We start from the raw sequence: 25,952 nt of genomic DNA on the forward strand, positions 1-25,952 counted from the left end.
AAAACAATTCGACTGATAAAGATCGTATGTGATCATGTAGATCTTGAAATAAGTGAATGCGAATAAAAAGTCTTCAATTTTGGTGTGTTTGGATTTTCCACATTCTACATTTGACGGACCGAAAATAAAAGTAGGACGTACATAACATACTTCGTAAAATTAGACTACAAAAATCTGATATACACTTAATGCGTAAAAATTGGGCTAGGCTTCCTCACCAAAAGAATCTCCAAAAAAGCTTTTCCTTGAAAAAGTCGACAAGGACATATTACTTACAGTATAAAAACCGGATAAAAATAATTAGTTCTGAGAAAAACCTGTGTACCGTAGGTAGATTTAACATACAAGATTAAAAGTCGGCCAAAAATTTTTTTTAAGGAACCGGATGTTTTTAGCCGATTTTATTCCGGGTGGTGTTTTTACTGACTCTTACATCGAAAAGCCTTAGTTCCGTTTTTTACGCATGAAAATTTATCCGATTTTCACATTCTAACATATTTAAAGCATATTTCACGTAGCATGTTCTACCCTTCCGACCCCTACTATATTGCCGCTTCTTTCTGCTTCGGAACATTGAAGGTAAACAAAATTCTACTGTAAATGTTGACATGACATCCTAAATGAAATGATTACTTGCTGGTTATAAATATGCCATATCATCGCATGATGAATTAAATATTATAGCTCATTATCGTAATGTATGCCATAATGAAAAAGCTTCAAATGATTATTACAACCAATTCCTGTCAATTAACAAATGAGTCAGCTGCGGGTGGACTGCTGACGCAGATTTCAACGATATTAATCAGTCCTGATCCGCTTCCATCGCGGATGGATTTTTTTAATTGACCAGAACAAAAAAGTGCACACTAAAAGCCATATCGGCTGACCTCCTGGCAGCATAAATATGAGTTTATTCAATTTGATTAATTAAATTAATTACGTATCGCCACCCCCAGCGAGACAGAGTCCAACACGTCACTTGCATCCATCAGTGCTTTCCTGCTCGATGCGTTCACAGACTTTAATACACACACCCTCTGGCAGATTTATGGATTAATAGCAGTCCAATGGTAGCAGCAGCCTCAAAGTTGTGATTGACGTGTAGATAATTAAATTTGAAATGTTGTTTCTCTGTGAACTTTTCACAGGGCGAAGTCATGAATTGTGTTTACTTTTCCGCCCCTCGCCCCATCCTTCCTACACAGTCAGTAAACTGCTCCGGCCGGGCGGTAGTAATGTGAAAAAGTGGAAATTAAGCGTGATAAAAATTAATTTGGAGAATTCTCGTCGAAGTTCTAGCCGGCACTATAAATTAATCACCTTTGGCCTGAGGCGGGCTTCGCCTTTGTTCTGTTGCGGCGTTCATATCGCTTAAACAGTCGGCCAACCCAATCAAACAAAACTTGACTGAACTTTACCTTAATGAGTTTCTCTGCTCACTGACTCGACGCGAGGAGAAACAGTGAAGCGAACATTATTTTCGATTTTTTCAAACCACGAAAGCTTGCTTTTTTTCTCAATCGTTTCCGCCGGTGATTCCGATCATAAAAGTCAACAAACCCTCCAAAGAGCTGAGAAAGTTAGCTTTCCTCTACTTTCGGCTTCAGGCAAAAATTAAATTTTGAGCGAATTTTTTTTAACCTGTCCTATGCCAATATATCGATGGTAGCGTTACAAGCATGTTTATATTAAATTATTTGGGTTTCTAGGATTGATTCAAAACCGAGAAAGTCACCGTAATTATTAGATCATCATCAATTGAAAGCTGTGCTACAAACTTCAGAAAAGAAATAAATATGGAGGCAATAGTTTGTTGGCAGTTTATCTAAAATTGTCTAATGCTATAGGAAGAATATCTCAGGTTTTTTCGGTTCATCAGTGTCAAGTATAACTTTAAAAATGGTACAATGTTTAAAGTGTGACCACAGCTAGTTTAGTCACCTCAGCATCCACAGCACCATCACCGTCTAAATATGTACGTTCGAAAAGCCGGTACCGAAAATGGAAATCTATGAGCCTTTTATGCTTCCACCGTTTCAAAACCTTATGCGATCGCGGGAACGATGTTACGAGGCAGGTCGCTATTGTTTTCCGCGTACATTTCGAAACCGCCTTAGTAGGTACCTATAGCATCTCTGCTCTGGAAACCAAGTCCGCCACGACACGACACGAGGCGAACTTGAACCGACAAAACGTTTTACTGCTAAATTGAGTGAAATTAAAATATTCTTCCTCATCGTCAGCCAGCTGACTGCAACGTTTACGTGGCAGCAAAGCGAGTAGATTGTGAATCAAAACCGTCGGGTTGAGTATATAGTAGTGGTGAAAGTGTTCCGGCATGGCTGTCGTGCCGAAAAAGGATCCCCTTTCGGAGCAAATTAGTTGGAAAACTGGTTAATGCAATGCACCACCACCACCCAACGATGCCAGCCTGAGACGAAGGAACGCTTCTGGGTTCCATTGTTGTCTCGCATGGAGAAGGCTAGGCTACAATCGATTTGTACCATTCACAGCCCGCGTTGTGACGAGATGGCAGGCAAATACAAAAGAAGACGCGAAACGAACCAGCCCAGTTTGCTTCTTTGCACAGTCTGTACAGGTACTGTACGGTATACTATATTTATGATACCGCCGAGTCGAGTTGTACGAGGTAATGACTGAAGTAAGAACAACGGTTTGCTCATATGCTGCTAAACAGTTTTTGGTACTGTACGCGGGAAGACTGTAAGGATAGATCCGGTTGTTGGCGGGAAACGAGAAACAGACACTTGCTAGACTCAAATTGAATTTAAAATATGCAAACATCAATTAAAACTAAATTAGAATAAATTGTCAACGATACGTAATTAAAGACAAATATTTCTAGGTAGAAATTTCGGTTTCCTTTTGCAAGAAGGGTTTGACGAATGTATCTCACTGGTTGCTGGAGTGGAGAAATTATTTGCAGGATTAGAAGTGTTTTAAATTTAATTAGAATATTTGATTATTCTCTGTATTCTGTTCTGAAGCTCAAAGCTGATTCTTGAGTGCAACGTTAGATAGAGTATGAATAAATGAACAAATGCATCAAATATCAATTGATGAAGAGAAATGTTCTCAATGCTCATTCACTCTTTGGCATATTTTAGGGCGTCTTAGTGGAATGTATAATTACGACTTTAAGAAGGGGTTTGCTTGAATTCTGCTGTATTGTAAGAAACCCATTTAATCCACCTAACAGTGAGATGAGACATTTCTTACCTATGTCACTGTTTGAACATTAATTAGTTTGCAAAACTCACGCGAAGCTGGCACCCAACTAGAGGTGAGATAAATGGAACGAATGAAACCTCGAATAATCCGAATAAATTATAAAAAATCAATAAAACAAATAAAACTAAAAGTTAATACAGTAAACAAATGAAAAATGTTATCAAATTCATAAAATGGGTCAAATGATATAAATCAAATTAGTAAAATAAATAAATCAAGTAAGTTCATCTCAAATGAAAAGTAGAAAATATTTAAAAAAAAGTATGGAATTAATAGAATAAATTAAATTGCGTTAAATTAATAAATTGGATCAAATGAATAAAATGAAGAGAATTAATAAAATTAATAAAATGAAGAAGCTGAATAAAATATATCAACAGAAAAAAAATTAAATAATAAATAAAACTCAACAATTAAAACGAATGAAATGAATAATAGCAATAAAAGAAAAAATGAATCAAGGTTATAAAATTAATAGAACATAAAATAAATAATATGGATGAAATTACCTCTTTCATGCCCAACTTTTTTTACCGCATGTAGGGTTCCAAATCCGTTTTTCTTTAAAAGTGCCGGAGTAAAGAAACACTAAAAACCTGTTTTGATTAAGATAGTTGCTGCTCTAGTAGCGCTAGAAGCTGCTTAATGTACACCTTCCGATCCTCAATACACATTTCGGGCAAAGTTTTTGATAGTTCAATTGGGCAGAAAAGGTAGTCGAAGTCAGTCTAAATCGATAAGATATAACAGTTTTTAAATATATTTTAAGACAACGAAAACTAGAACATAGTTTTTCACCGATGACCGAATATGTCTCTGGCAGCACTGCTCTAATGGAATCCGGTCAGAACAATTGAAATAACTTCAGCTCTACGGATAATTCTTGTAGTTGTAATTCAAATAAAAGGTAATAGTTACAGTAATTAGCGTTACTTGTTATTGTGAGGGAATTTTTTCTAACCCTAAAGTTACAACTGTTTGAAAACGTTATTATTCATAAACAACATCAATAAAACGAATAGAATGTATAAAATATGCAAAATGAAAAAAAAAAATGCTGAAATGAATGAAAAGAAGGAAAAATAAACTAAACAAAAATGTTTAAAGTGAGAAATTAAACGATGGTTTTTTTGTTAGGGGAAACTTTGCCACTTCGACCACTATTCAGGTTATCTTTTGTGGCTGCCCCTGTTTGCTCTACATGTTACAAAATGCCTGAATCCAAGGTAGTTGGAAGCGAGTTGTTTGTTTGTCCAGATGTGTCGTCCCAACCGGGTAGTACATTATTAATGTAGCTAAGGATCCGTTTGGGACAGGTATGCCATACCTCGTGAGGCGTTATAAGATGCCTTCCGCAGTATCGCTCCCTTCGAAGAAATAGTACTGCACAATGGCAGAGAATAAGTTCCGAGTTCTCGGGCTCTTAGTTACAGAATCGACTATTGTCACCTTGACTTTTGCCAATTTTTTGCAGATGATACTTAGCAGGACAATGTCCCGTAAATAAACCTGTGATTATGCGTAATTTTTTTCGTTTTAGATCCATTAGTTTTTTGGCTCTCGTTGTATTTGAATGTATGAATTTCTTAGCTTGTCGAGCTCCTTCTACGTTACGCCAGTCGTTTAGTAGTTGGTTTTTTGCTAGTTCTAGTTTGATTGCACAGGTAGATATACCAAGAAATGGTTCTGGTCCAATAAACATGTTTGATAAACCACGCCTGGCTAATTCGTCGGCCACTTTGTTACCATCGATTCCTTGGTGACCGGATACCCAGAATATCATTACTTTATTCCGAGTTGCCAGTTGTTGTAAAGATGTGATGCACCCTCAAACCAAACTCACATTTCGACGAGCTTAATAGCAACAGTGTTGCTTGGCTGTCGGAGAAGATTGCGATTTTTAGTAGTTTCGTTTCCTACAGACCTCCGAGCATATATCTCTGCCTGGAAATCTGGTGGCCACTATCTCATAAATATCGCTTTTCGTTAATTCTCGGTCCGTAGACTCCCGAGCCAATCAGCTCACCCATTTTAGAACCATCCGTATAGAATGATATTGCACCTTAAGGTAGTATGGGACCCCCTACATCCCACATCTGACGATCCACTATGTAGACCCAATATGAGATATCGAAGTTCGATTTAGCCTCCATTTTATCTTGAACTGTAGTCAAGACAGGGTTTAGTTTGAGTTCCTTTATTATACTCAGGTGACCATTTAAATCCCCATCAAATAGTAGTTTACCCTTTAGCACTCTCAGAGAGCCAAGTCTCGCCTCCCTCATAACATGGTTGTGCAATAGACCTCTCCACATTTTGAAAAAGTTTTGAAATATACATCGGTCAGCTCAAATTCTTATTTTAGGTGTGAATTTAAGAACTTTCGCCAAAAATGGCTTAATTTGGACATGATTTAGAGGTGTCTCCAATCAAAAATCGTGTTTTTGATATGTTTCCATAGAAAGACCACTTACACTCTGATTTAATAGGCTCTACAAGTCCACATATCGTCAAAGGTTGTTCCTTAGACATATCTTAACATGTTTTAACAGATGAACATAGCTCTAATCGCAATAGAAAATTTGTTAATCAGATTTTTATATAGAAAAGAATACCAAAACCAAGGAAAATTAGTAGTATTTTTTCGTGGTTTTGGTATTCTTTTCTATATAAAAATCTACTTCACAAATTTTCTATTGCGATTAGAGCTATGTTCCCTTGTTAAAACATGTGAAGATATGTCTAAGGAACAACCTTTGATGATATGTGGGCATGTAGGGCCTATTAAATCAGAGTATAAGTGATCTTTCTATAGAAACCTAGCAAAAACACGATTTTTGATTGGAGACACCTCTAAATCATGTCCAAATTAAATTCACACCTAGAACAAGAATTTGATCTGACCGATGTATATTTCGAAACTTTTTCAAAATGTGGAGAGGTCTATTGTGCAATGAAGGTTGATGCAGCATGGCTTCCATAGCTGTAGTGGGAAACGATGTTAAAAAAATTATAAAATTAATAGAATAAATAAAATTATGTCTAATAAATATTCTGAATGAAATGAATAAAATGAATGACCGAAAAAATAGTCAGATTATTAAAACGACGAAAGTGAATGAAATGCACAACACGAGGCGAATAAAATAAATTAAATAAATAATACGCATAAAATGCATGGAATGAATAAACTGATCAGAATGAATCCAAAGAATGAAACGAATAAAATAAATAAAGTGAGCTAAACTGAACACAATTAATGAAATGAAATGCTGATAAATGAAAAAAATATTACAATTATTTTTTACATTTTAACGACATTCAATTAGCTAGAGATTACTGGGTAGGGAAAGTTATGAAACTTAGAGCCATAGTACTCAAGTGAGAGCAAGGATGTGAAGTAAACAGATCGGAAAACTAGAAGTAGCAGGGTCATTAGAACAGGCTTAATATCGTACCGGCTTAATCATTGTCTTCTGTTAATGAGGGTCGAGCTTAGGCAGAATATCTACGAATCATCCGAGTTCACTAACATGTGTCCTGATAAAGGTAGACGTATCTATCTTTATCAGGACACATGTTAGTAAACTCGGGTGATTCGTAGTTATTCTGCCTAAGCTCGACCCTCATTAACAGAAGACAAAGATTAAGCCCGTACGATATTAAGCCTGTTCTAATGACCCTGCCAGTTCTAGTTTTCCGATCTGTTTACTTCACATCCTTGCTCTCACTTGAGTACTATGGCTCTAAGTTTCATAACTTTCCCTACCCAGTAATCTCTAGCTAATTGAATGTCGTTAAAATGTAAAAAAGAAAATGTGACTAACATAGTCGAAATAAAAAAGGAAAAAAAAAAATAAAATTATTCAAATATTTAAAATGAATAAAATATACAAAACGAATTTAAATCCATAAAAATGAGTATATAGAAAGAAATAAAAAAAACTATTAGATAATCTAAAACGAACTGTGAGAATTTGAGAACCCTTGTTTCAGAAAGTTCTGAAATATTTGTGAAAATTTCATTATATGGAAAATAGCTAATTAATATACAATTCACTTTCTAGTGTTTCCGTTCTTTCTTGTTTTCACCTTTATGATTTCGTTTTTTTGCGGCGTCTTTCTGGTGTTTTTTTTTATTTTTTTGTTGTTCTTCAATTATTCATCAGGAAACTGGAATGTTAAATTTGTTTTGAAATTCAGAGATTTCTTTTTACTCACAGGTTTCTGACAAAAAGATTTTTGTAGAGAATCGAATTTACAGGTACAGTATTTTAACGCGTAATTGGAAATTTTCAACTCAGATAACGTCACATATGATTTCAAGTCCTTTAAACACAGAGCAACAGAGAGAATACGATTTATGTATAGTAATGCCTGTAAATAGGAGTCATTTGCATTGAAGTAAATAGAAAGGAGTGTGAAGTGTCCAGACTATGTTGGCGATTATATTATTGTTTATAGCACAAAAATCATGCTGAATGTCGATTGCAGTCTCTTTCCAGTCATCCTTATTACTTGCGAATTGTTTCGTTCGGAATTCTAGTTGCGGAGATATGGGTTAATAAGTACCATACAAAACAATACCACGACAATGGAATGGTTCAAACTATAAGAATAAGTATTTAAATCGAAAAGCGATTGGCCATTGAAAGTGTCCCTGGACATACAAACTGCTTTCGAGACATGAACATTCTTGAAATTACAAGTCTTTTTTTGCAAATGAGTATGGTTTTAGTAACATTGATCATGGAAGAGGTACCTTTAGGGTTTTCGGTACAAATCAGTGTCATTTGTTGCTACACAGTAGTGTGTACGGCTAAAATATAGTCGCATCAACTATTTGTTAAATGCATAAACTATGATTGTAATCCTCGCAAATTTAGGTGTACAATATGGAGCTCTCAAACAAAACGTATACTAAATTATCCGACGCTCCTCCACTAATTGTGACATTGTAACTTCAAATGAAGCGTTCTCAGCAAATATGGGCAACTGAAACCTTTGCTATAAGTTAAAATAATTATTAAAGGGCGAACACGAAATTATTGCGACACATTCAACAGGGCATAACTTTTTTACCATTGGGTAAAAATCAACCAAATTTTGCACACTTTCTCATTGATGTGTATTATTTACATGCTGTCAAACTCGAAGTCGTGTTTTTCGATTCAACGAAAATGGAGGTGAAGCAACGCGAGTCGAGAGAACAAATTCTTTCCAAACACCTGGAATTTCCTGACATGTCGCACCGGCAGTTGGGAAAAATGTTGCACATTCACCATTCAACCGTCTTCAGAGTGTTGAAGCGGTTCCAGGAGCGGTTGACGTTGGACCACGGCAAAGGAGCTGGAAGAAAACCGGGACCGGAGAACAATAAGACGGAGGAAAAGGTGAAGCGGATGATTAAAGCAAATCCCAACGTCTCAAGCCGTGATTTTGCTAAAAGATCAGCATGTCGCAGAGCTACGGCCAGAATGCAAAGAAGAGAGCTGGACTACATACATACAAGGTACAGAACTTCCCAAACCACGATGAGCGGCAACAATCGACGGCTAAAACTCGGGCACGGAAGCTCTACGAGAAGATGCTGACAAACTATGGCTGATGTGTGATGGACGACGAAACGTATATTAAAGCCGATTTTAAGCAAATTCCGGGGTTGGAATTTTTCACCGGCAAGAGCAAGTTCTATGTGGACGACAAATTTATGAAGAAGAAAATGTCGAAGTTCGCCTCCAAATATCTCATTTGGCAGGACATCTGCTCTTGCGGACTGAGGAGTGAGCCTTTCGTGACAAAGGGCACAGTAAATGGCGAGATCTACAAATCTGAGTGCCTCGAGAAGCGCCTTTTGCCGCTCTTGCAGCAGCACGACGAAGCTCCGTTATTTTGGCCAGATTTGGCATCATGCCAGTATTCTAAAAGTGTCCTGGAGTGGTATGAGGCCAATTCTGTCCATTTTGTTCCAAAGGACATGAATCCGCCAAACTGTCCGGAGCTGCGCCCGGTGGAGCAGTACTGGGCAAAGATGAAGCGGGAACTTCGGAAGAGCAAGAAGACAGTCGAAGACGCGAAGGACATGTTAAGAAAATGGAAAAAACTGAGAAACTGGTACCGGATGACACTGTAAAGACTTTGATGGTGGCCATCAAGCGAAAATGCGTTCAATTTTACACTCAAGGCTCCATCGATTAACTTTTCTTTTGATTTTTGAAGTAAATATATGTATAAAACTACCCTAAAATTTTGGTTTGATTTTAAACATTATAAGAAAATTGGCATGACATTTTCGGTGTCGCAATAATTTCGTGTTCGCCCTTTATAGTTGCATCTACCGCCGAGAGTTCAGCGGGTATTTTTGGACTTAAATCCGTTATTTTTTATAAAAGTTCACACCAATACAATGAATATGCTATTTGAAAAATATTAAATCACAAAACAGATATTCTTATTTATTTATTTTTTTTATTTCGATTATAGAGGTTTTAATCTTAAGGTCATTCGCCTCTTCGGGCTTAGAAAAATCTTATGAAAATTTAGAAGTAGAATGAAACATTAAGTATGTTTCCGCGAGTGGCTTTGCTTTACACTAAAATGTAAAAAAATATAGGGATACAGCAGACAAAAATAGTTTTGTCTTCCTATACCTACACAATTACATCGCAAACATCAAATTAGCTTGGGCATTAACAAATATTAACAAATATTTATAATATGAAACAGGTAGTTTTATGCCATATATAACAAATTTTGCAAAAGAAGTCAAAATTTCACTAGAAATTGGCGATTCAAAAATACAGATGCTCTCAGTGTTACTACGAGTGTAATATGAATTATTTTAGTAATCTATTTTATCACTACTAGGTGGATTACTTGATGATCTGTGTATTGATATTTCACTCAACATCTACCTCACAACCGAACGAAATGCTCAATCCAACAGGTAAATACATCAACCCTTGTCAAGTCGAGTTACAGTTAATAAGGTGGAAATCGAACTTAGATAACGTAAGTGTTCCGTATACAATTCCACCATACAAGAAATTCTGTGCTGATAACGTTCAATAGTTGAATCGAGACAAAAAGTTCTCTGCGGCCTTCGACATAATTAACCACGGTATCGCAATAGCCAAGCTAGATAAACTCGGACTGCTCGTGGACAATTTCTCCGCTGGTTTCGTTCCTATCTCGGTGGAAGGCAACTCCAATTCAGCATTAAGAGCTATCTATCTGCACCATTTCTCGCTACATCCGGCATCCCGCATGTAAACCACTTCGGCCCAGTAATATTTCTCTTCAATTTTAATGACGATATCAAACTACAAGGGTTCTACCTTTCTGTTGCCGACGACATGAATATTTTTCGATTATTAATTTCGATCTGGATTTGCCGAACTGAGTGCTTTCAGGGCAGCCTGAATGTCAGAGCAAAAATAGATTCTTTTACCGTAAATTCCCTGTTGAGGTGCCGATTATACGCCACACAGAATCGCGAAGATTTCTGCTTGGAATACGTTACAGTATCTACCATGCAAATGAGATTGGTTTTGACGACGATAGACATCAGAAACGGTTCGGCCCTCCATCAAAGAACCGTCAGTATAACAAACTACATGTTCTTCATGTCGTCGATCAATACAGCCAGACAGCCATTTATCGCGAGGAAGAATTCTCACATTGAATGTTTAAAATGAAAACTACAAGGTCACTGGTAGCAAGTATTTACTCATCCCATGTAACCATTTGGGGCCACAGTCTTGTGTGCCAAGGTGCACGATCTATTGGGTCACTGTTCCAGAGCCCAGAAAACTTCAAGACGGAATGCACAAGAAGATGCGTCTTGTTTCAGAAACACATATAGTGGTTTTACGTTCAGGAGTGTTTCTAGAACAGTGAACGAACCAGTCATCGTCATCAAGACCATCCTGTGAAAATGGTCGAACTTTGATTGGATTGTCATGACTTCTTCCTTCTGCCACTAAACAAGGCAGGCCAGTATTCGTCTAACAATTGTTGTGTAGATCCACTGAATGTAGTTAGGTTTGAGTCCCCAAGATTTGCCGAAATCTCGTCTACATTGGCCGAAGGCCAAGCCAGCTTTCTTGATGCTGAAATCAATGTGAGCTGTCCAATTAAGTTTTGAGTCAAATATTACCCCAACGTACTTAATTTGATTTACGACAATAATTTCAGTGTCAAAGAAATGCAACGTATGAGCTCCGGTTGTAATCCTTCGTTGCGTGAAATTGATGTTTTATTTGGATTAATTGATTGTTCAACATAAAGACACCATTGCTCAACATAAGGCTTGTTGCATCAAATCAAAAAGTGTATTAATGCAAATACCGGTGATATGATAATAATCGGCGAAACCATATGTCGAAAACCCAAGCTCGTTAGGTTTCTTCAACAAGCCATCGCCAACAAGGTTCTATAGCATCCACAGATAATCAATTTCCTTATCTCTACTTGTCTTAACGATGAGCACAGATGTCGGTTGCTAAGCATTGGGGGTATCCAGTTCGTGATGTATGAAGGTACTGCATGACCTCGTACTGCTTCCAAAATGGATTCGAAAGATATGTTGTCAAAAGCACCTTCAATGTGGAGAAAAACACCTAAACTTGATTGCTTTTGTGAAAAAGCTGTTTCAATGTTGTAGACAACATTGTGTAACAGGGTGGTAGACTTTCCCGCTGATATGTATGTTGCATTGCATGCAGCGGGTGCTCGCCCAAGCTAACATCCCGAATGTAGTGGTTGATTAAACGTTCCACCGATTTGAGAAGGAAGGAGGTCAGACTGATTGGTCTAAAGCTCTTTGCCTTCGCATAAGTGACGCGGTAACCTTTGGGAATTAATTTTTACAGTTATTTTCCGCCATTCAAATGGAATGTATCCTGTTGCAAGACTACAAGTAAGATCTTTTTTTTTCAAAATATACTTGAAGTGTTCTTATCCTCTTTGTAGTAGAACTGGAATGATTCCAACTTTTCTCGGAGACTTATAGGGAGAAAAAAATTCAATCGCCTATTTGATCGATTCGGTTGTCACAATTCTACGAGCAAATGCCCATGAATCAGATCAACCAGAATTTTACTCAGGGGTTGTCGTCAGTGATGGCTCCGTACAGCCTAAGAAATGTGTGTCAAAAACACAGTGGAGTACTACATCTTCTTCAGACGACTATTCACCATTAGCAGTTCTAATCGAAGTGACATGAAAGTATTTCGATTTCGAGAGTAAATTATTTAATCTACTAGTCTCGTCGAGACTTGAAATATTTGTTCAGAGGCTTTTCCAACCACTTCGCTCAGAGGATCGAAGGGCATTTCTATAAGCTTTGCGAGCCAATTTAAAGGCCGCCTCTGTGTCTACGATTCCAAACACTTCCACATTATTTTTTGAGTCGATCAAGTTCCGTATTCCACCACTCTAGAAACACGCACAACTCGAAGCGGACAAGCCTCTTGGTATGCTGCTACTATGTGTGAGTTTGTTTTATCCATGACCTCATCCAAGTCACTTGGAGATTCAATCGTCGGAAGATACCCATGAAACCTAGTCCCAGTTCGTAGATTTGGGTTTACGATATGCAATGATATCTAGCGAGATGTTTAAAGAATCAAAAACGAAGTTCTTATGATCAGATAACGACGGTTCGAGCTCGTTTGGCACGAACCAGTTTGCCAACTCATGCGTAATACCGTCAGAGCAAAGAGTTACAAATAACAGCTCTTCTCTGCTAGCTCGTGCAAATGTTGGGCGATTTCCTACATTAAGTATGTGCAGATTTGTACTGCTTAGGTATTCCATCAATTTGGTGCCTCTCAAACTGATATCTGAGCTACCTCAAATTATGTGGTGAACATTACGGCATTACGGCCGATTAAGAGGGGAAACCCATTTCCGCCACAGTATGATAGAACCATTTTGAAGTGACAGCACTGCCAAGCCGCTAGAAGGTGATTTTGTTTTTGTTCAAAGTTTTTTAAAGTTTTTGAGTGAAATACAGTGTAATTTATCGAAAAACGAAACCAACCATTCACTAGGTCGTGTCTACCATTAAGCTGTGTATTAGTTGGTGAAAATGTCGCGAGAATAGTACAGTTTAACAGTTTAAAAAATTTTTTTCGTTATTTTACCTAGTACGGGTGTGATTCTAGCCACTAAAATACACTCCCGTTCGTTCTACTCAGTGCCTGCGGCGCCATCGAAACCTGACTTTAAGGTTCATCGCTTTGGTTGATCGAAGATAGAAGAGAAATTTTCGCAAAGGAAAGGAATCCCAGCTAAACCCATTCCGGAACCGGTTCGGATTTCTGAATGGAGTCGGAGTGGATTCCAGCTCAGATGCAGCAACCGATTCCGAATCAATCGGTTTCGGCATCGATTGTTGCGTTTGAGCTGGAGTCCATACTGACTCCATACAGGATTGCGAATCAAATTCCGAATGGTTTGACCGGGATAGATTGATTGATTGTCGGTGAGATCGTTCTATTTGATTTTTTGGTGTATAGGGTAGTGAGCCTATTTTCACCCTGTTTCTCTTATCATCCTACCCATTTAAAGCAACAGTCTCAGCCGACAGCGAAATAAAAGAAACAGGTAGCTTCTAGGGAGATGGACTGGTGTCGATGGCCAACCCACTCCACAGGAATATACCATACGGGAACTGGTTTTGAAGAAACCAGCGGAAACTGAAGGAGGGATTGCGCTGTACCTGCAAATGTGAGAAAGAGAAAGGATTGCTCGGGCTGTTTGATGCGTGAGAAAGAAGCTGGAGATTTTGAGGATATCTGGAGAAGGTTTGGAATGGGACGAAAAATGGATAAGCAAGTATCAGTCACTCGCGTAAGTAGGAGATGAGGAAGGAAATAGAAAAACTGGTATATTTTTCTACAGACATATTCTAATTTATATATACAAAAATCAAATAAATACTCTAAATACGCGTCGATTTCTTACCTCATGTAAGGAATCGAAAGTCTTATTGTAATGTTATAATCCATTTGATACAAACATTACAGTAAGGCGGGGCTGGTTGATGGAACGATGTCCTCGGAACATGTCTGGCGCTGTACACGAAATGGGTCATCGGAAAGTCAATTGAGCTAACAACTACCTAAATCCTTGAACTAAGTTATTTGGAAGGATATGTTAAAATACATGCAAACATCTTTTTTCTGTGAATCACTACCAGCTATTGGGAGTTAGGATGGTTAACACACACAGTATGATAGAACCATTTTGAAATCATCAGAAGGTGATGGTTTATTTTGCAGCTAAAATGCCGAACAAAAGACGTATTTTTGTCTATGTTATAAACAGTCATATTGACGGTGACAGCACAAATATCGCGAGCTGTGAAGTCGAATATAAGGCATGCGTTAATAGATTTATTCGCAAGTATACATGCACGAGGCATTTCACGTGGATTTGTCATACCATTTTTGTTTAAAGCTACGAAGACGAGACGAACATAGAAATTTCCTTTACGGAAATAACGTTGTTGAACCAATGGTATGGAAGCTTTTGTGGGATAGATTCATAGTTGCTGTAATTCCTGAAGATTAATTTGTGCTACTCTAACCATGCTCGATTACAGCACTACACATTTCATCATCAGCATTTGTTGTACAGCAGCTACAAGATACCGTTGGCTTATAATTGCCCATAGCGAACCCCGAAATGGGTATTAGGGACTTGACCATCATTTGAATACAACGATTTGCGAAGAAACAAACGTCCACTGTGTCAGAGATTCGCTTAAACAAGTAAGAGTAATGGAACATTTTAGTCCTGTCAGCCTCGGCACAGAGAAACACCTTGATTTAAGGACTCTTGTCCTCAGTCGCCTCTTACGATGTGGGAACAGGAACCCATATCCATCGATCAGTGCAAGCGGGACTTCCACTTCGATATCCTACATTATGATTTTTTTAAAATACATCGAAATGTGTTTCAATCACAATAGTGAGATGACGGAGAAGCAAAACCTTTCTGCTGCAGAAGCTTTTAAATAGGTTTCTAATCAAATAAATTTTCATTCTTTATGAAAATGCCAGTGAGCAAATATATTTATCCCATAAAGTACATTTTCCTGCAACATTTGAAATAATTCCCCGTTTGCAATTCCTCCAGCAGCGCCCCGTCACCAGTGGTGAGAATTCGTCCTTATTGAGGGAGAACCAGCTGCAACAACCTGTAAAGTAAAACCAAGGATTCAAATTGATGGAAATTTATACGTATGCACAGGCAGTCCTGCTCTACTCTCGGCTCGCATCGTTCGGGGTAGCCTAAGTCTGTGAAAACCTCGCGTGACCTGTGTAAGACCAAAAGCTTGCCGAACATTTTCCAATGAATTGCTTTCCAATGAAGAGTGTCGAGATTTTTCTACTCGCTTCTAGTGGGGGTCGAAAAAAGCCCTCCTGCGTTTCGGTGTCTCATGCGGTCGATCGTAGATTCACACCAAGTGAAGTGAAGGAATTGCGAGAAATAAATTGTGAACACTCAATAGAATCGGTCCCCGGTGGCGGGTGGAAACCAAATGGTGCCCGCGCTCTCTACTCGGTTGTAACTTTTTCAAAAAGATTTAACTTGTAATAAAATAATGAATTTACGAGGTAAATAAAGTCTGCGGGAAGTTTCACAATTGGTGAGGCGCTCCAGATGGAGGCTTTTCCCATGTCGAGGAAGGGGTGCCCATTGAGAGTAATAGCATATGAGTTGTACTGATTCGTATAATTTTGAATTAAATGAATCGAATTGGGTGGTGGGGAGCCAGAAATGTGTTTTTTATTCGACGAAATAATTTATTCACACAAGTATTTCAGCACATTATTTTGCCCTTCACGCTGGTAAATATTCGAACCTGGGTTTGCCGAATGAGGGGGAGTAGGAAATGAAAATAAAATTAAACTTAAATGGGTTCAATTTCCCCGATGCCGTACAAATCATCTTTATTAATATTTTTAAATACTTTTTTGCTGCTTCGCTCCGATTCATATCCTCGCAACACGTCGTCCGATATTAAATGTTTCCATATTGTTCGCCCCATTTACACACAACATATATCGGGGCTGGCCCGACGTCCATTTGTTCGGGGTGTTGAAATATTAATTTGCCGTAAATATGTAAAATTTAATTTAATTACAATAAATTATTGAAATTAAAATTAATTAAAAGTACATGTATCGAAAAATATGAATACAAGCTCAACAATTTACATTCGGTAGTCAACGTTTTTTCTTCGCTGTCGTCATTATTTCATGTCGGATTTGTTGAAACACGAGGCAGATTTCAATCACAAAATACTTGTTGGACATTTCACCTGTCAGCAAATACAGCCTACCCCAACATTTAACAAATTTTAGCAAGCAAATATTTCCGATTGCACGCCTCATTATTACTATTTTTAATTTCATTCCACAATTTGAGCACTATTTCAATTATTTGTAAACGCAACAAATACGTTCCTCTTCCTCGGAACCTGCCTCTCTCCCTCAACCAATGGCCATATCAATTCCAATGTATTAAAAATTCATTAACAAATTTGATTAAAGTAATGATATGTTTGCGCGAGAGCATGCAATTATGCTCGGATGACATGTTTCATTCATGTACAATTTTTTACGCTGCCATCCGCTGTCGCACTGGCATTATTATCATTGTTCCACGAGCAGACTTTGGTTGACTGCTATAATGAGCGGTAAAGGTGCTAATTAAAACTAGTTCTGTATTCATTAGTGAGTCTACATGGCTAGCCCCATCCATCGTACCCTGTGATTACGTGCGCACCGGCCAGAGCAGTGGGCGCTGCTATTCTTTCAGAGCCGCTCTTTTGAAAAAGAAAACACCAAAGGGGGCATAGTCTCGTTGCCAGTTCAAGTGTCGCGGATGGTGCCGTGGAGGAAAAAAGGGTTTAGGGCGAGGATGAACGGGGGACAGGGTCGATTCAGTGCGCGATGGGTCCATGGGTTATTAATTATCACTTCATGTTTTACTAGCAATGAGTATAGACTATTTCATCGCAAATTTTCTGTTTCTTTATTACAGATCAATGATGCTGGCTAGGTAAGTACATGCACTTAACTATCTTATTAGCCAGTATATCGCTCCTCGTCGACTGAAATGAGGCTGTATGAAATTTAGCTTCGGTGCCGCATTCACCACGCAAGTTCTGAATAGAATAAATTTAACGGAAGTATCGTCTCGAAAAGTATACACTTTCGCGATTCTTTGGAAACCAGGACGCAAATTGGGAACGGTCGCGCTGCAGCTACGGCCAATGTTCCACCCAAACCACTGACTCTGGGGGCTGCCCGTTGGATTCTGAGTGGACGTCCTGTTTCGTCGCTTTCATGCATACGTACATACATATATACACTCAGGTTTTTTTTTTACGCGGGGGATACGAGCCGCGTAAATGAAAACCGCGTAAATGAAAACCGCGTAAATTTCAAAATCCGCGTAAATGAAAACCGCGTAAATTTCAAAATCCGCGTAAATTTCAAAATCCGCGTAAATGAAAACCGCGTAAATTTCAAAATCCGCGTAAAAAAAAACCGCGTAAAAAATACCGCGCAAAAAAAAACCGCGTAAAAAAAACTTGAGTGTACATAGATAGACAGTAACTGGCTAGGAGCACCCCGTATGCTGCTATTGTTCGTCGCTTCTGGGCGAGCATCAGCCCCGTTGGCATGTTTTAAAACAAAGATGATGACAGTGATTTATGGTTTTAATTGTTCTATTATAATTAAATTAAATTAAAGCAGAGAGTTTTGTTCGTCGCTGTGATGTGCATAATGGCTTGGGCTGGCAATGTATTTGTTTTCTAGGTAATGATCCTATAAAATCTTTTTATTCAAAAGTTGCCGGTCGGTGTTCAACTGGATCGACGGATTCTGATCTAACTATATTCGGAATTAAATTTGAAAATACTATTGTCTATGACTCGATTGCGTATTTTTTACCTTCTGCTTCATAAGATGCCGATTTTGACCATTAGACATTAGACCGGGGTAATATGGAAAATATTAAATATGATTTCAATTAACGAAAACTTCACTATTTGGATTTAATCAAGGATTACTGTAACAACTTAGCCAAAAACAATAACTTACTAAGATTTTTAATGAAAATGTTATTACGATTTCAAGATAGAACTACAAAATTGATCGCAGAAATTTATTTATGCAACCGTACCATCAACACCCACGTTGCAATCTTATTTATTTATTTATTTGTGGAGCAGGGAAAAGCCCGCTGGAGTGAAGCTCATTTTCGCCTCTTCTCCAGTAGGCATAAAACCTTCTCATCTTTTCATTGTCAACAGGCAATATGCTAACCCTAATGACAAAAAAGCTAATTACTATATAATACACAGAATATAAATAATATACAATGATAGAACATACAAGTAAGTTCAGTACTTATTAACTATGTCTAACACAAACTCGAAAAGTGAAACTGGCTTAAGTACTACTTACAACATAATACAAAAATTTTATAAACGAAAGCAACTAAACAGTGGATATGACTTCAAAAAACTTTTTTTTTATGGTGGCTCGGGACAAATTAAAGTCGAAGGCATCAGAGAGTTGATTAAACATACGACTCATACAGGCTATGGGTTCGTTATGACCATAATTAGTTCTAGCAACAGGAAGGCGGAAAAAAGTATGGGATCGCAAAACACGACGATGGATGTTGAAGTTCAGCTGTTGGAGTAATGCGGAGCAGTCGATATTACCTTGAATAATATCGGAGACAAACAAAGCCTTTGCGACATTGCGACGACAACTGAGCAGGTCTAGACCGATCAATTTACATCTGTCTTCGTATGCGGGCAAATTTATCGGGTCATTCCAGGGAAGATGGCGCAAGGCAAATCGTAAGAACTTGCGTTGAACGGACTCGATTCGGCTGATGCTGTTTTGATAGAACGGTGCCCAGACCACTGATGCATATTCTAATATCGAGCGTACTAGAGAGCAATAGAGGGACTTTAAACAGTGCACATTTCTGAAATTTTTGGCTGTACGAAAGATAAATCCAAGTGTTCTGGAAGCCTTTGATGTTACGTATGAAACATGGTCTCTAAATGTTAACTTTGAGTCAAGAATTACACCTAGATCTTTAACAGAAGTATCTCTCCGAAGATTATTGCCATAAAGTTCATAATTGAAAATAATTAATGAATGCTTACGAGTAAAGGATATTACGGAGCACTTAGATGCATTCAAGACCATCTGATTGTTGCTGCACCAATTAGCGAAGATTTCTAGATCGCATTGAAGAAGTCTTGCATCATCAAGACATTTTACGATCGTGAATAGCTTGAAGTCATCGGCATAGGAAAGCTTGACACATTTTAGAAAAAGGTGGACATCGTTCATGTATAACAGGAAGATTATGGGTCCCAGGTGGCTGCCCTGTGGAACTCCGGAGGTAGCAGCAAATGGTAGGGAAAGAGTATCTCCAATTTTAACGCTCATTTGACGGCCAAATAGGTATGAACGTAACCAATTAAGAAAAGGTCCATTAAAACCCAGCTGTTCGAGTTTGCCAACAGCTATACGGTGGTTGATCTTGTCGAAAGCTGCAGTAAGGTCTGTATAAATCGCGTCAACTTGATGTCTTTGTTGGAGCGTATGAGTTATGTATGATGTGTATGAAACTAAGTTGGTACTGGTAGATCGCTTAGGAATAAATCCATGTTGTTCTTCAGCTATTATGTTACGGCAGTTGTGAGTGACAAAATCCAGGACGATTGACTCGAATAGTTTGGATGTAGCGCACAAGGCTGCAATTCCGCGATAATTGCGCACGTCGCGTTTACATCCCTTTTTAAAAACCGGGAAAACGAAGGATCGCTTCCAACAGTCAGGAAAAATCCCTGATCGCAGAGAGTCGTTGAAAAGGCATGATAAGGGTGTAGCGAGACTTGTAGAACATTGTTTTAGAACAATCGCTGGGATCGCATCAGGACCGACGTTACATGATTTTTTTAGCTTTCTACATGCAGTAATAACTGCATCAGAAGTGATACGAGGATGTTGACCGATGGGGAACCCACATGGAACTCTTAGAACAGCAGTAGATATTTCTGAAGAGTTCAGTTTATCGTATGTAAAAACACTGCTGAATTGCTTACGAAATAAATCGCAAATATCTTTGGTAGATGAAGCTTCTTTTGCATCACGGATCATGACCGATGGTAAACCTGACTCCTTCCTTTGATTATTTATATAATTCCAAAAGGCCTTTGGATTGGACTTTAGGTGATTTTGAGTGCGTTGTTCGTGGATACGAGAGAGACGTTTGTTTAAACGTTTATATCTGTCGTTGGAAATAATGTAACGAATTTTCAATGGGCGCGTGCGAAATTTCGAGAATTTTTTCAAAGCAGATCTTTTGGCAGATTTTAAACGTTGCAGTGTTCTATTTGTCCAGGGAGGGGAGCAGGGAGTTTTTTTTAACTTTTTGGGTACGTACTGGTCTATAGCGTACAGTAGAACGTTCGATATGACGGTTGCAGATTCGTTGACATCTCTTCCATCGACAACATTGCTCCAAATGATGTTACTCAAGAATTGGTTCATGGCGAGGAAATTTGCATTTTTGTAATCATAATAGATAGACTCTGATATATCTCGAAAGACGATGGGCGAGCAATCGCGAATCGAAAGATGTAAAGGTTGATGATGGTGGCATTTCTTTACAAGCGGAGACGGTGCTTCAGAAATGGAACAGTCATTAATTAAGTCTAAACTAACAAAGCATAGGTCAAGTACACGGCCGTTACTGTTAACGATGTTGTTAATTTGTCCTAGTCCTGCGGTGTTGTAACTGTCCAACAGTTCTGTTGCTAGGTGACTAACGGTGGAGAATGAGTTGTCAGGGAAGAGGTACTTAGCGGGACAGGAGACCCACTTAATACCTGGGAAGTTGAAATCGCCAAGTATTACCATATTATCACTAATTTTCATTTGTGAAGCGATCCATGTAACAGAGCTAAGATGTTCATTAAACAATATTACGTCGCTGGTACGATCCGGAGGAATATATATTACGCAAATGAATAACGTAGATTTTGAAAGTGTCAGAGCGACCCATATTTGTTCTACACATGAGCAATTAGGGGGAAAGAGTTGGCGTGATTTAAAGCGAGAACGCGTTGCAATAAGAACTCCGCCTCCATGGTTCCTGCTACTGTGAGAACTATTTCAGTCGGACCGAAAAACGGTGTAAAGCGGGCCAAATATTTGGTGTGATAACGTATTACCATTCAACCAGGTTTCAGTAAAGGCATAGATGTCATATGATGCATCGGAGCAGGCTAAGTAGTAATCAGTTATTCTCGTATTCATACCGCCAACGTTTTGGTAATAAAATTCGAGTTGTTGGCTCAAACCAGTGATGTCTGAATTCCTCGTTCTCGTGGCAGTTGAAGTGGGTATGTTGGTGTGCGATGGGCTTGAAGGGTGTACTGATAGAGTTGATTGGGCAATGGGGTATTGAGTAGCAAAGGGGTTCTCGGCGATTGAATTGTTCGTGCTGGTAATCCATTGGTTATTTGTCGCATTGTATTGGAAAGACGTTGACTTGGTAGCAAATTCTCTTTCACCAACGGGGCGGTTTGAAAACGTTTGTTCAAACTCCGATCTAAAAAAGGAGAGATAGTAATCCCGGGAGGCCAGAAATCCTTTGAGGTGAGGAGTCCCTCGAGCGTAGTAGGAACACTGATCTTAAAAGATACATAAGATAACGGTCGTTCCTGTTCACGATCTTGGCGTACTAGCTTAACACAGAAAATCAAGTTTGGGTCGCACCTGGATTTGCTTACTATATAGAGGATTAAATTATTAGCAGTTTCATTTGGCTGGAATCGAGTTACATAGAACCATTTTCTTGATATTGTGGGAGGTGCAACCGAGAGCGTTGGAATTGTTAATGTTTTTCTTAAACATCTTAGAACATATTTATCGCAGGGGGCGGGCATAGTGTAGCTGGTAAATCGATTGCCTTGTACGCGCCTTCGGGACAATTTTTCAGAATGTTTTTATGTAGATGTAGTTTGAAAGTAATAAAATCGAGAAAAGTGGGAGCATTGCCGAACCGCTCGGACGTGTCTTTCGTGTAGGTGTGAATATCGTGAGAATAGATAGATTGCACTGAAATGTTGTTGAATAAGCTCCTCATAAATAACCTGTCCTACTAACCCAAACTCTTATTTCCGAAACATCTATTAAAGTAGTATGGGTTCCCTGAACTTTCGCAAGTAGATGTTGAACTATCGTTCCTTCCCTTCCTCGACGATTGTAAGGACGTGGACAGGTGTACACTGTGATGCTTTTCACTATGAAGAAAAAGCCGTAATCCCAAATGTTTTTTCTTGCGACACGGTATGGTGGATATCTTGTTAAATATTAGCTGATCATTATACAGCCACTCACGATTTGTGCAATCGTATATGCTATGCTATGCTATGTAGCTTGAAAGTAATAAAATCCATTTAGATCATCTAACAGTAAGATCGAATCATTCTGATATTATTCACTGTCCTAATGTTACACCCTACTTGATAAGGAAAATGTTTGTAGTCGATTTATCTGAAGATAAAACGTTGACTTTATCGCAAAATAAATGTTTTGTGATCAAAACCCGAGACCAAAAAGCTATGTTTAAATCTATTCATTACATGAGTTATTTGCATTTGCTCAATCAATTTCCAAGGTCTGGTGATACAAGTTTTGTAGATAAACCGTAATTTGTTCGAGTTTCACCAGAAGTGATCCTTAGTATCAGTACATGCATTGAATTATTCTTGCAAATTTGTTTGGAATTATTTTGCAAAGTGACAATGCTATGCGATTAAAATAGCTTTCCACTTTATTTTTAAGATTAACGATTAATTTACGACGACTAACAGGCTAATAGTACCTAAATTTTTATTTGGAATATCATTTTAAATGCAACACATAGGAAGTTACTTTGTTCCGCAAAAATAGATGATCCGACACCACATACAACATTGTGGAATATTCCAGGAACGTAGGAACATAACTGAAAAAGTCATCGCGAAAAAACTCGTTTTAAAGAGGTTTCCATATAACATGTCCCATAACTCCAAATCTATTATCTTTAGCAATTTCTTTGTAGTAATATTTTCTATGTCGTTGCCGAAGACACAAAGTTCTTTTCTTAATTAGGTCAGAAAATAATTTTCATATATCACTTATAGGTCATTCGTATTTGAGCGCTCAATCGTGACACAAGTGTTTTATTGCCAAAAAACCCACATGATCTCCCTTCATGTTCCGCGTACAGCGGGAGGAGAATCTTAAGCGTTCCCTTCAGGGTGAGCTTTTGCAGAAATGCTTCAGATAGCTACGTCACCGGTCTCTACGAACATCTATACTAACTTGTCTACTGACGAAGGCAACTGTGATGAACCCCAGGAGGGTTTATCTTTTGCTGTGCCTAGAAGAAATAGAAAAAGGAGGAACATTTCCTCTCTTAAGCTTCGTCGTAAAGGCCAGAAGGTTCATGCCCCCTCCCCTAAAATAACCACTCAAGGCAGTACTGGTGCAAAACCGAAGCAAGCTGCTCCCGGTCTCAGAAACCTGAGCTCAGAAAAGGAGTTCCCAGCACTTCTAGGAACATGTTCTTATATCTCAGCCAGAGAAAGAAACCAGCGCTGGCTTAATAAATTTCTCGAACATTGTGGACAGTATTTTTACAGCACTAAATATTTCTGACCCTTTAAAAGCATCTTAATAAGCTTTCTCCCCGCATTAAAACATTTTTGATGCAGTTCACCGCAAAATAGCCCCTTCTTTTAGCGATTGTATCCTTCAATGGCTAATTCATCGATCGAGGTCACGGATTTAATCTCTGTTCTACAGTGGAATTGCAGAAGCATTATCCCGCAAATCGATTCTTTTAAAATCTTACTAAATAACTTGAAATGCGATGCATTTGCACTATGCGAGACATGGCTCACTTCGGAAATAGACCTACATTTCCACGATTTTAATATTATTCGCTTGGATCGAGAAGACTCTTACGGAGGAGGACTTTTAGAGATCAAAAAGTGCTATTCTTTCAATCGAATCGACCTCCCCCCGCTACCAGGCATTGAAGCTATCGCTTACCAAACCAGAATTAAAGGCAAAGACCTTTGCATTGCTTCCACCTACATCCCCCCTAGAGCCTCAGTTAGCCACCGACGGCTTTGCGATATTGCGGAACTCCTCCTCGCACCGAGGCTAGTTTTAAATGACTTCAACTAATCGATAGACCTGTCCATCTACTCGACATTTAGTTTAGATTGCATGTGGAAGGTAGTCTCTGATCCCCATGGCAGTGACCATCTGCTAATCGTATTTAATATTGCTAACGGTTCAGGGGTACGGGTTCCTGACTGGCTGGATTCTCGATACCGCGATTCAAGCTCAGACTAAATGTCTACCAGACGCGAACTCTCACGGGCATCCTCTCAACCCATGGTGGGACAAAGAGTGCTCAGACGTGTACGCGGAGAAGACCACCGCGTATAAGACCCTTCGAGACGACGGGCTACCAGCCAGCTACCGAAAGTACGCGATGGCAGAAACGCACACGAAGAGTTTGATGAAAGCCAAAAAATGTAGCCACTGGCGCCGGTTCGTCGACAAGTTAATGACTCAAGCAACACTTACAGCATGTATTGGCCGCCGTTTGTTGCATAACCATTCAGTTTTGCTGGTGCGCTTTTTCTGTTGCTAAATCAGAGTAATGGTTGACGTATGCTTCTTATCCACGAATTATGTTGCAGAAACTGCTAGGCAACAAACGGTGTAGCTCGGGGAGAGAAACATTGCTGAGCACGCTTTGGGTTACGGCCCGGCGTACGCGAAACCGAAACACTACTAACGAGAACGTGGAATATTCAAACCGTTGGATATTCGGTTTCGACAAGAAGGTTTGTCCGGATTCCGCCCCGGCACAGAAGATCCGCGCTGCGTCTCCTCACGATAGCGCGAACGAAACACCTTTTTCGGTGGTGGAGTCTTCACTTGCTCTTTTGTCGTGTAACAATAAAGCTCCAAGGTCAGACAGAATTCAACTTGTTGAAGAATGTGCCAGACTCCGCTAAGAGACGCTTGTTGAACTTATTTAAAAAGGTTTCTTGAAGCTAACATTGTTCATCGCCATCCAAAAACCAGGAAAACCAATCCCCGATCACAATTCGTATCGACCGATTGCAATGCTGTCCTGTAACCGGAAGTTGTTCGAGAAAATGATCCTATCCCGCCTCGACAATTGTGTCGAAGCAAATGGCTTACTGTCAGATACACAGTTTGGCTTTCGAAAATTGGACGAATGATAGTCTTGTGTTGCTAGCAAAGAGCAGATGGCATTAGTGTTCTTAGATATTATTGATATATTGTTGACTTATCCACATCACGATTTAGTTACATTGGCCTTCCCCAGGGCTCATATCTCTGTTATACAATTTCTATGTCAACGACATTGATGAATGTCTTGACAACTCCTGTACAGATGATGGCGTGGTTTCTGTTATGGGACCCAAAGCTTTCGATCTACAAGGACCATCACAGAATACTTTGGACAATTTGCCTGCTTGGGCTATTAAGTTGGGTATCAAATTCTCCACAGAGAAAACCGAGCTAGTTGTATTTTCT

At 38.9% G+C, this 25,952-nt stretch overlaps 1 protein-coding gene across 3 annotated transcripts in view; it reads left to right on the forward strand.

The window, feature by feature from the left end:
• Window positions 1-25,952, forward strand: part of LOC131684436 (LIM domain transcription factor LMO4) — a 1,051,444-nt gene that overhangs the window by 76,486 nt on the left and 949,006 nt on the right. For all 3 annotated transcript variants that reach the window (XM_058967295.1, XM_058967301.1, XM_058967300.1), the window contains exon 2: window positions 17,317-17,334. The gene's annotated coding sequence lies outside the window, so the exon portion shown is untranslated. The remainder of the gene's footprint in view (window positions 1-17,316; window positions 17,335-25,952) is intronic.

This window comes from Topomyia yanbarensis, chromosome 2, assembly GCF_030247195.1.
Source record: "Topomyia yanbarensis strain Yona2022 chromosome 2, ASM3024719v1, whole genome shotgun sequence".
NCBI lineage: Eukaryota > Metazoa > Arthropoda > Insecta > Diptera > Culicidae > Topomyia > Topomyia yanbarensis.